The sequence below is a fragment of the Triplophysa rosa genome, unplaced genomic scaffold (genome assembly GCF_024868665.1).
Source record: "Triplophysa rosa unplaced genomic scaffold, Trosa_1v2 scaffold129_ERROPOS575971, whole genome shotgun sequence".
Lineage (NCBI taxonomy): Eukaryota > Metazoa > Chordata > Actinopteri > Cypriniformes > Nemacheilidae > Triplophysa > Triplophysa rosa.
The window spans coordinates 38,314-50,896 of NW_026634130.1; the positions used below are offsets into that span (position 1 = coordinate 38,314).

Genomic DNA, 12,583 nt, shown 5'->3' on the forward strand with positions numbered 1-12,583 from the left:
CCCTGTGGTGATTTCCGACGCCTGAACAACGCCACCACCCCCGACCGGTACCCAGTGCCGCACATACAGGATTTCTCCGCCCACCTAGCCGGCGCCACCATCTTTTCGAAGGTGGACCTGGTGCGCGGTTACCACCAGGTGCCTGTCCACCCACAGGATGTCCCCAAGACAGCAGTCATCACACCCTTTGGCCTTTTTGAATTCCTACGGATGCCTTTCAGCCTCAACGGTGCAGCGCAGACGTTTCAGTGCCTCGTGGACTCTGTGCTGAGGGACATGCCATTCCTATTTGTTTACTTGGAAGACATTCTCGTGGCCAGCGCATCCGCAGACGACCACCTGATGCATCTCAGGCAGCTATTCGGCCGGCTCAACGAGCATGGTCTTATCCTTAACCCGGCTAAGTGTGTGTTTGGCTGGTCGTCCATCACTTTCCTCGGCCACCACGTCACGCTACTATGGCGGTGGATCAGAACGCGGACGCTGAGGTGCAAGCCTACAGGACAGTCCCCACGGCGCTGCTCATGGAGGATGTGGTTTTTGACACGGCCAACGCTACACTCCTCTGTGACGTCAGGGCCTGGGCTGCTGCCTGTGTGGCGTGCCAGCGCGCAAAGGTGACTCGTCATACCAAAGCCCCCTTGGCACCCTTCAAAGTGCAAATCGGAGCTTTGGACTGCGGTCGCCGAGGTCCTGGGGGTGAAGGTCCACCATACAACAGCCTATAAGCCACAGAGCAATGGACTTTGCGAGCGGTTTCATCGTGACATGAAGGCCGCGCTACAGGCCAGCCTTACGAGCTGCGACTGGGCTGACCGCCTCCCATGGGTCATGCTTGGCCTTCGCTCAGCCCCCAAAGAAGATCTGCAAGCCTCATCGGCCGAGCTGGTGTACGGCCAGCCTCTGCGCGTTCCGGGGGAGTTTCTTCCGGATGCCACGGACCAGTGGTCTGTGGCCTCTCATCAGGCTGTGTCCCGAGACATTGCCGATGCTTTTGTTCCTATTCCCACGACTCACCATGGCCTCCCCCAATCCTACGTGCCCAAGGATTTACCGTCAGCCAAGTATGTTTTCATCTGCCACGATGGCCATCGTACCCCGCTGCGGCCCCCCTAAGATGGAACCTTCAGCGTCCTGGTGGGAGGGTCTAAGAACTTTGTTGTGGATATGGGGGGCAGGCCTGAGCGGGTGGCGATAGACCGTCTCAAGCCTGCTCATGTGGATATTGGTAAGCCATTTCAGCTGGCCCAGCCTCCTTGGCGAGGGCGCCCCCCTGCGGCAGCCTCGGCCCCTGCCCTGCCCTGCCCCTTCGCCTCTCTCCTGTTAAGCGAAGCCGTTATGGCCGCCTGATCCGCCCCCTCTACGTTGACTTTTATACACACTGTAAAAGCTGTTCTGTTTTGCAAGTATGAATAGAAACCTATGTTTTATTTGGGGTACCTGTTCGGTCTGGCCTGTTTTTAGGGGTGAATTCTGGGGGGGCCTGTGTGGCGAACCACAAGTAATACGAGAGGAGACATTCACCAAGGTACTGTACCTTTAAGGGAGGGAAGAGTTAGTTGAGGAGTGTTGTTCCAGTTTTTGATGTGTGTGCTGTTTTTTGACTTCACTCGCTGTTCGGTGTGAGATATATTAAAGTGGAGAGTAAGCGGACCCAACACATCTTCGTTTCTTGTCTCCTCGTTTATTGCACTCCACAAAACAAAAATAGTAGAATTTCAATAGCAATGGAGTTTTACATTAATGTTAAGCAGCCATTAAACACAAAAATAACAAAAGTACAGTATTATAGTTAACACATAAGTAACTACTTTAGTCTTTCCATTTTTTTTCAAAATGTTTACTCTCATTTTCTTGGTTCCCGACCACCAGCTCTTCCAGGAGTGTGAATCATCTGTTCCACCATTGATGTACGTATGGAAGTCAGAGCTATGGCACTGCCAATTATTTCCTAACAGTCTTGTATTACTGTTGAACAGCAATAAAACAAGTAAACAACAAAATACTGGGTTATGGTTAACACAAAGTTGATTATGGCTCATTTTTTATATCCACCACCCCCAGCGTGCTTCAGGTGTTCTGCCATTGCTGCATCTGTTGCATTTGGGCACACCTGTTCAAAGCATCTGAGTGAGAGAAGAGAATATGAATATTAAAAAAGTAGAAAAAAATCTAAGGCAAAATTTGAGGTAAATGACATGAACTTGTTCTGAAAGTCTTGTGATCCTACGACTAAATTTAAAATACATTGAAAGATGAACTTCAGCAAATAGCTGGCATTCTGGATCATGGCAAGTCTACATAATCTATTAGGAGTCTAGATTGTGACAAAGAATATATGTTAGATTAGTGAAAAAAACGGCATTTGCCCCCTCCGTCTTCAATGCCACTCTGGTGCCCTTGAGAAAGACCCTTAACCAGGTGTGTAAACCTGGTAAAACCTGATGTTCTTGTAGAGAATGTCCACTGATTCGCTTAATAGGACTAGGTGTTATAATCCCACTATTTCAGCACAGTTGAATTGCCCAATAGGACATTTCCCATGCCTTATGCATGACAGGGGGAAGCAGTCAAGAATATGAATAGAGGAAAGGCTGACAGCTATTCACTGAAGTTCATCTTTCAAACCGAACAGCATGGAAAATCTTCCTTTGGAATCCTGAAAGGAAAATCAGTTGATAAATCTGTACACACACCTGGACACATGAATACTTATAAACTGAATGTGACACTTGCTGTCACATTTTTTTGTTAATAAACCATTAGGCAGGATGTCCTTAAGGAAGAAGGTTGGGAACTCCTGATCTATTTACACATTGTTCCTGTAGTTGCATGAAATGCACTCGATGCACAGAGTGCTGCCTACGTATTTCCGGTAAAATCTCAGGTGGTGGGAATTAACGCGTAATATAGATTAGTGAAATACATCGTATTGTTAAAATACTATATATTAAACATGTAACGGGTGCTATAATACAAAACTTTAGTTTAGTCATGACCTGCAGCGTTTAAATATAAACGTGACTGTTGTTCCTTCAGGCATGGCTGTGTCCTGTTTTATGAAGCTTCAGAGATTTAAAAAAAACCCTGTTGGTAAAAGCAAAGATTTGAATTCTGCCTTTAATGTCATCACTCAACGGCAAAGCCCGCCCAGCAGTGGTGACGATCTGCCCTATTTGCTTAGACACAGCCCCATGTGGGAAGTACAACAGTCGCCATTGTTAGATCGTCACTGGAGCTACACAATGTCTGCGCCACGGAGGCACTACAGTTGTTTTGTATTAGGATGTACCGACCAGCATAACTGTCTTCATAGACTCCCGTAAGCTGAGTTATAGAGAACAGCATGGTTAAATTTCATTTATGAAGGCAATGTCCCGCTGAGAATCGGTAAAGTATTTCACGTTTCCGCCAATTATTTCATGCCGGACTGCTTCACAAATGAGGGCCAGTACAACGCTGGACTTTCAACGAGGTTGCTACTGAAACTGGGAGCAACACCAACACTTCGTGCCCAGTCCTCATATCCAGCAGAAGCAGTATCACACCTCATATTGTTGCTGATTAGTCTTTCAAAATTGCTACTCTTAATGGGCTTGTTATCGCGCTATATTGGTAATGTTGCTAACAATAGAACTACAGCGTCTAACTGTATTTATTGACGCTGCCCTCACATGCTGTCGGGCTTATCGTAAACAATACATAAAGTGTGACAGTACATGATAGAACAACGTTGAAAGCGTAGTATAACTGTAGTGACGCTAAACTATACCTGCTCAACCTCCATGCAGCATTTATTCTCTGGCTCTGTAGTGATTTTACTGCAATTCCCACACGAGCACCTGCACAGCGATTTATACATTATAATGACGGACCGTGCTAATGCTTATCGATCACTTAAAGAACGTTAATTTCACAATAACTGCAAAATTACAACTAACCATTCGGAAACGTCCGGTTCAATTCTTAAGGTTGTCACTTCTTCTTGTCTCTCCATCAGTGTCAGACTCCGGTTCGTACATATAGGGCTGAACACCACTAACAATTACTGACATTTTGATGTTTTGATGTGGCCGGTAAGCATCAGCACGAGTTCCTGAAACTCCGCCCTCCTCTGGAGCGGGGGCTGGGACGAAAAGCTCATTAACATTTAAAGAGATATAAGCAAAGCCGGTGCGTTTTTACACACACTCAAAAACGGGCAACTTCAACATTATATAATAAATGATCCGCTGGGTATTTTGAGCTAAAACTTCACATACACACTCTGGGGACACCAGAGACTTATTCCACATCCAGTAAAACCATTCGAACAACCTCTCCTTAAATGTACAACATTACTGAATTGCAAATAGTAACGTTATCTGCCACTATTTATAAATACCAATAGCATATACCCAGATAGCACAGGTACATCTGTAATATGTCTGCTAAAGATCTGGAGACCTGGAAAACATCTGCTGTGTAAAAACATCTGCTAAACATCTTAGCAAGAGCTGTTGTACATCCATTCTAAATCATACACATTTTACAGGCATTTTCTAGAGGTCTATATGACATCTGACAGCAGACGTCTCAGATGAGCAAACAGCATCTGCCAGATGTCTTGCAGATGAAAATGTAGACATCAAATAGATGTCTGCCCGATGTACGTGTGCTATCAGGGTAACTATAATTTCCACTTAATCCAAAGAAAATACAGCTATTTTTGGTAAGTGTAAATACTATATCGCTAAGAAATGCTGCTACTTTCACTTTGTGTAAACAGAACCTACTGCTATTTAAACTTAGTGCAAATAGCCGCAGCCTTATTTTCAAGAGGGTTCAAAACAGCATTTCTGACACTTTATTTTCCAGTTTATTTTTCCAGTTTATTTTTATTTAGATAACAAGAGAGGAGGAAGTTATTGAGAATGAAGAGGAGTTAATTCGGTATGAAATCAAAATAATCGCGGTGAGCTGCTATTCTTGCACTTTTGTATATTTCAGAAGAACGTAAAAGCTTTTCATGGGACATCTCTGCTTATGTTTCAGTCAGAATAAAAAAATTTTATGGAATAATGTAAACAGGATAATGTTAGTCTTTAATCTAACGAATAAATTTCCACCAGTATAAATGTAGGCATAATCATGTAGATTTCTGTTTTTCAGAAATTTAAGGGTTTTAAAAATGCAAAGGGAATTCAGTATGTGTAAACATATCAAGATGAAGTTTGATTTGTCAGGTATGGTGACTGTAACAAAGCTCAAAAAAACGGGAAGGAAAGAGGCGGGAACCGGCGAACATTTAAGAATAAACTTAAATCAAAAATAAACAAACAATAATACGGAAGTAAAAGGCCACACAAACATAAACACAAAACTTAACATTTACGGGCCCGGTCCTCTCTCGTCGGCAGTCCCGTCACTCGTCCTCTTATGCTCCCGAGCTCCCCCATGAGGCATGCGGGACCGGTGCGTCTACAGCTGATACTCATTATCACTCACGCCACCGGCCCCGCTTTCCTGCCCCACGGCTCTCGTCCCGCCTTCCTCACTACATACCCCCATCGCCCCTCACAGGCCGGGGGTACCACCGCGCCTGTGCTTACTCCACCGCCGGGGGGCCCCCCTTGAAAGCCCCAGCACCTGGGGGTACGCACCGACGAGACGAGAGAATGGAGCCGGGAGCACCCCGAGCGACAGGGACGAGAGAGGGGAGAGAGGAAAAAAAATAGTCTGGTTCCCCGACACGCTGTCGTTCGGTCCTCAGCCAGCCGAGAGGCTCTTCCTCGCGGTGCTGTGCGGTGGTGCTGGACATCGGGGGGACGGCCCGCTCCTCCTCCGCTTCTTGGCGGTGGCTTCTTTGGCTGAGGGTAGCCGGCAGCGAGTTTTCCATTCCCTGCTCCTCCCCTTTTCCTCGGTGGACGGCAGCAGGCTCCGGCCCACGGCAAACGGCCCGAACTCCTCCGCTCCCTCCTCTATGGCCGCCACCCCACCTCGGCCCAGGAGCACGGCAGCGAGGTCCTCGTCCCAGCCGATTCCTCGTGGTCCAGCACCACCGCTTCTCAGCACAGCAATGCCCCTCGGCGGCGAGGGCTCTTTGACAGCATGTCCCTCCTTCCTCCCGGGTTTCGGCACCAATGTAGCAAGTTCAATAAAACGGAAGGAAGGAGGCGGGAACCGGCGAACATTCAAACATATTTAATCAAAAAAAAAAAACACCAGTAAAAACAGGCCGGCAGCCCCTCACGGACGACTGCTGGCCACACGAACTTAAACAAAACGTAACATTTCCGGGCCCGGTCCTCTCTCGTCGGCAAGTCCCGTCACTCGTCCTCTTATGCTCCCGAGCTCCCCCATGAGGCATGCGGGACCGGTGTGCGTACAGCTGATACTCATTATCACTCACGCCACCGGCCCCGCATTCCTGCCCAACGGCTCTCGTCCCGCCTTCCTCGCTACAATGATCCATACCCGAAATGTGACCTCTGCATTTAACCCATCCAGAGAGTAGTGAACACAAGTGGTGAACACACGTACACCCGGAGCAGTGGGCAGCTATCACTGCAGCGCCCGGGGAGCAAGTAGGGGTAAGGTGCCTTGCTCAAGGGCACCTCAGTTGTTACCCGCCGGCCCTGAGGATCGAACCAGCAACCTTCTGGTCACGAGTCCGACTCTCTAACCTGGAAACACTGCAATACCAGGTCGATGCGTGGAGTGGGCGGGGCGAGCCCCGCTTCCAGCTCCGCGCTTCAAAAATCCATTTAATATATGGTCNTTTTCTATGGGGTTAAGGTCAGGCGAGTTGGCTGGCCAATTAAGAACAGGGATACCATGGTCCTTAAACCAGGTACTGGTAGCTTTGGTACTGTGTGCAGGTGCCAAGTCCTGTTGGAAAATGAAATCTGCATCTCCATAAAGTTGGTCTGCAGCAGGAAGCATGAAGTGCTCTAAAACTTCCTGGTATACGGCTGCGTTGACCTTGGACCTCAGAAAACACAGTGGACCAACACCAGCAGATGACATGGCACCCCAAACCATCACTGACTGTGGAAACTTTACACTGGACCTCAAGCAACGTGGATTCTGTGCCTCTCCTCTCTTCCTCCAGACTCTGGGACCCTGATTTCCAAAGGAAATGCAAAATTTACTTTCATCAGAGAACATAACTTTGGACCACTCAGCAGCAGTCCAGTCCTTTTTGTCTTTAGCCCAGGCGAGACGCTTCTGATGCTTCCTGCTGATGACCAACTTTATGGAGATGCAGATTTCATTTTCCAACAGGACTTGGCACCTGCACACAGTGCCAAAGCTACCAGTACCTGGTTTAAGGACCATGGTATCCCTGTTCTTAATTGGCCAGCAAACTCGCCTGACCTTAACCCCATAGAAAATCTATGGGGTATTGTGAAGAGGAAGATGCGATATGCCAGACCCAACAATGCAGAAGAGCTGAAGGCCACTATCAGAGCAACCTGGGCTCTCATAACACCTGAGCAGTGCCACAGACTGATCCACTCCATGCCACGCCGCATTGCTGCAGTAATTCAGGCAAAAGGAGCCCCAACTAAGTATTGAGTGCTGTACATGCTCATACTTTTCATGTTAATATTTTTCAGTTGGCCAAGATTTCTAAAAATCCTTTCTTTGTATTGGTCTTAAGTAATATTCTAATTTTCTGAGATACTGAATTTGGGATTTTCATTAGTTGTCAGTTATAATCATCAAATTAAAAGAAATATATCAGTCTGTGTGTAATGAATGAATATAATATACAAGTTTCACTTTTTGAATGGAATTAGTGAAATAAATCAACTTTTTGATGATATTCTAATTATATGACCAGCACCTGTATATGTTTTTATTATACGGGCTTAAGGCTATTTTTTATTTAGGTTCAGTGCCTCATATGCTCACGACACTTGGTGTTTGGAAATAACACCTCATCTATGATGTGGCAACTTCGTGCTAAGCATGGGGATGCAGTTACTCTGCTGCTGAGCACCTCTGTTGAAACCCACCCTCCTGAACCTTCTGGTATTGTAATCAGTCAAAACAAACTCTTAATGTTTGCACACATGTACATATTGTAGCAGTTGTATTAAAGTACAATAAAATATGTTATGTAACCTATTTTTTTAATCAGTTTCCGGGAAGCAACAGCTGGATGAGGCCTTGCTGAACCTTATTATTATGGATGCATAGCCACTGTCTGTGGTGGAAAATGAAGGCTTTAATGCCTTTCTCCACCTCCTGGATCCCATGTAGACAATACCAGGAAGGAAGTCACGTCCTTCTCTCCATTGAGCACACACACCCGTCATACACAGGTGTGTAAAGTACTTGAGTAATTACACTTGATTTTCTGTATTATTTTTCATCTGTACTTTACTCTAGTACCATTTTAACTGAAAACATTTTTAAAGAAAAATTGTACATTTACTCCCTACAATTTCATTCACGCATGAAAATCATTTTTGCAGGTCATTTTCTTACATTGCTCCTAACAAACCAAACATGTTGTGCTTATGCCATTTATTCCGCCAATGAGATTTGTTTAAACATACAATGTTTTGAACCAAACATGTTAATTGTTCCTTGGGAATTGATGACACGCCTCATCAATTACCACACGCAGCACCTTGATGAATGCAGTGTAGGAGGGTGTGAATTATGGTAAAGGTTTCGTAAGATTTGAAACACAAAGAATTTAGTCAGATCCAACAAGCCAGACCCACGGGTCAGACTCGAAACACCAAGGATTTAGTGAGAGCCAAATCGTGTACATGAAGTCGGGCGCGGTAAGCACCCTAGCTCACTACACATTGCGACACTGATAACTTATTTTTCTGTGATGTGACAACTGTTTCTTATAAACAACAGACAGAAGCTGTCAGGCCCCGGGTCTGATTCCCTGCCTGTTTTGTTTATTCTTTTATGTATGGTCTGTGTCGAGCACATGGTAGAGTTACCACTCACCATGCGCTCGGTCTGTGTATGCCCCGTCCCCTTGTTTCCCCACTTTCTCCTCTCGCACCGGTTTCTCCTTCTCCTCATCACAGCTCACCTGCTCTCACTCTACTGCTAATTATCTCCCTACTTAAACCTCCTCTGTTCTGCCATATTTCGTCAGATCGTTAGATTGTCTAGCATCCTCTTGTCTTGAGATTATAACTCTAGTCTTGGATTTATACTCGTATCTTGGATTTATACTCTTGTCCTGGAAACCTCTTGTCTAGACTGTCTTTGGGGATTACTGACTATCCAGTTTGCACATTTACCTTGTCCAGGCTCCAGCGCTGTTAGTATCCTGCACGGTGCTTCTATGTCCCCACAGCTGCCCGGACGATCTCACCTCCGTGGCTCATTTCGAGTGGGGAGTCTCGCCAGATCTCTGCTTCCACTTCCAGCGACGAGCTACTGGGGAATCCGCTGACCTTCATCTGCCTTTCACCCGTGTCCGCGGATTCTCTTCCATCTTGTTAGATTGTGCTAGTGGTTGATCGGGGAGTTATTTCACTCTCTCGCTCTGGTGGTATTTCTCACGCCGCCTTCAGAAACTCTCCCTCACGGGCATTCGAGAGGCAGGACGATCTTTTGCCCATCGGACTCTTACTCTTGTGGATTACTCACACCGTCTTCTGAATCTCTCCCTCTCTGGCATTTTGAGAGACTAGACAACCATTTGCCCCGACGGACGCTTACACTCGGGGATTATTCACACCGTCCTCTGTATCTCTCTATCATGGACGCTTGGGAGACAGGACAATATTTTTCCAAGTGGATTTTCACTCTTGGGGATTATTGTTGTATACGAACTGAGATCATCCTCTCACCTCTCACCTTGCGAGTCTGAAATCCTTGAGATCGCTATACCTTGTTTTCGCGGCCGAGCGCTCGAGCCTCCATATTAAGACTATCAGGTTATGTGCTGTGTGTGAGACTGCTTGTATCATTGTCGTTTATGTCTGACTCTTGACTCTGTGATCCTCAATTGAACTTATTAAAAAGAAATCTATCTCCCGCATCTGTCTCCAGTGTCAGTCGTAACAAGAAGCGACATCTCTGACCTTAGTTTTTAAATATTTTTTAAAGTACATCATGAAAAACACTTCATTTATGTTGTTACATATCAGTGCATAAATTTAATATTAATATTACATTTAAATGTTAAGCACATTGTGTTCACTGCAATACATAAAATAAGCATTCTACTGTGCTTCATTTAGTTTAAGTTCGATCGTACGATTTTGGTTAGACGGCTTCAAAAATTGTGGCTTGATTTCCGGTAAGGGAACATATGCTGCGTCCCAATTCGCCTACTTACACTATGCCCTTAAAGTATGTACTGTTTTTGTTATGGAAAAGTATGTCCATTTTAGTGCGCAGCAAAACAAGATGCACGCACTGAGACTAACGTGAAACGGAAGTGGCTTCTGTTCCCTAGACGACACTGTGATTGTTAACAGTCACAATAATCAAAATACAGCCATTCTTTGCATTTAAGTATGTATTTATTCATCATTTCATTTGTAATGTTTACTGTATACTTACATTTATTAATTCAGTGAAGCTTCACTTATTTATTTAATTAATGCAGTGTAGCGTCACTAAACTCGCGGTGAGTTTAATTATTAATTTTATTTAATAAGTTTATTATTAATTTTTGTTGTCAAACTGCTTCAGAATACCTGACTTGTAATTTTCAGGTGATCCTGAAGAGCTTGATTAGCTGGTTAGGGTGTGTTTGATTAGGGCTGGAGTTAAACCAGGGGTGCATTCCAGTCCAAATTGTTACACAGTGTCTATAAATCAACATTATTTCTGCAATTCTTCTAATACATTTTATAAGATTTTCTAAAACTGCAGAACACATTTACCTGAAGAGAACACTGTTTTTCAGTTGATTTGTCATGTATCTATAAAACCATGAGCAATTTCCAATACCATTTTTAATTTCTTATTACACTCTGAAAAATCAAGATGCTTTACGATGCCATAGAATAACTTTTTTTTGTCTAAACGGTTTTGTAACTAGGAACCATTAACATCTGAAGAACCTTTCTGTTTTACAAAAGATTATTTGTGGCGAAAAAAAGGTTCTTCAGATTATCAAAAGGTAAGAAAGAGATGGTTCTTAAAGAACCTCTGACTGAATGGTTCTTTGTGGAACCAGAAATTATTATATCACATTCAATCACATAGAACAGTGGTTGGGAATATGGCTCTCGAGCGACAAGTTGCTCTTTTTTTAAAAATCATGTGGCTCGCCAGGTAGCTTACCTTTTACCAACATTTGATCGTTAAAAAAAACATCATTATACACATATGAATATTTCAGGTTGTCCTGGGCAATGCACGCATGCAGTGCTATGCGCAAGCGTCACGACACTAATCAACGGCAAACAACGTTTCTATGGAAATCTCGTCTCGCGTCCACTGCCCATAGAGCGCGAGCAGTTGAGAAGAGCGAGCGTCATGCTTTTATTGAAAGTTACCCAACAAACATTTGGACGTTTAATGACCGTTGAAAAGACGTCAGTCCGACACATCCCGTCACGGTTGAAAAATAGTTCGAAAATGAAAGTTGAACGGACGTCTTTGACGTAACTTGGCCGTCATTTCCATGTCTTTTCTACTCGTCCGTAGACGTCCAACTTTTCCTCTTCTGGACGTGTATTAGATATGTTGCTGCTTAATTTAAGCGTTTATATAAGCCTGCGTTTGACATAACCACACACCCATTGTGTAACATCGTGTAACGTAAAATGTCGTAAGGTTTACGTTCCTTAAACTGACATAGTTTCTAAAAAAGTTGAAAATCGGTCCAGTCTGACCTGAAAGTCTATACAACGTTTTAATCACATGTACATCACAATCAATAACACATTATTTGTGGACTTAGGCAAAAAGAAGTGTTTTAATTTATCACAGCATATTTTATAGTGAACATCACATTTTTTTATTGTCTTCCATTTGTTAATCAGCTACTATTCAAACAAGAAAACTGTGGCGAACCACAAGTAATACGAGAGGAGACATTCACCAAGGTACTGTACCTTTAAGGGAGGGAGGAGTTAGTTGAGGAGTGTAGTTCCAATTTGTGATGTGTGTGCTGTTTTTTTGACTTCACTCACTGTTCAGTGTGAGATATATTAATGTGGAGAGTAAGCGGACCTGACACATCTTCGTTTCTTGTCTCCTCGTTTATTGCACTCCACAAGTGGTGACCCTGACGCGAGTTGGATACGACTGAATTATGTCCACGATGGTAATGAAAATGCTGCTGCTAGCGGCGCGGCTAATGTCGGTGCTACCTGCGCCACCACCGTCAAATTACCGGACTTCTGGCAGCACAACCCACGGCCGTGGTTTCAACACATCGAGGCCCAGTTCCAGCTGAGAGGAATAACACAGGACATGACAAAATATTTCCACGTGGTAGCAGCCTTAGATGCCTCGATGACAGCCAGGGCTATGGCGCTGTTAGAGGCTCCTCCGGTTGACAGCAAATACGACGCACTCAAAACATTCCTGTTGAAGCTCTTTGAACTGTCGGAGCTGGAGAAAGCAGACCGCCTGCTGTCTCTGAACGGCCTTG

The 12,583-nt window shown here is 44.7% G+C and overlaps 1 long non-coding RNA gene across 3 annotated transcripts in view; it reads left to right on the top strand.

Annotated features, from left to right (window-relative positions):
• Nucleotides 1-7,883: 7,883 nt before the first annotated feature.
• The window catches only part of LOC130549540 (uncharacterized), an 11,591-nt gene continuing 6,891 nt past the window's right edge, over nt 7,884-12,583 (top strand). For all 3 annotated transcript variants that reach the window (XR_008962215.1, XR_008962217.1, XR_008962216.1), the window contains exons 1-2: nt 7,884-8,019; nt 8,129-8,312. This is a non-coding gene — a long non-coding RNA (uncharacterized LOC130549540). The remainder of the gene's footprint in view (nt 8,020-8,128; nt 8,313-12,583) is intronic.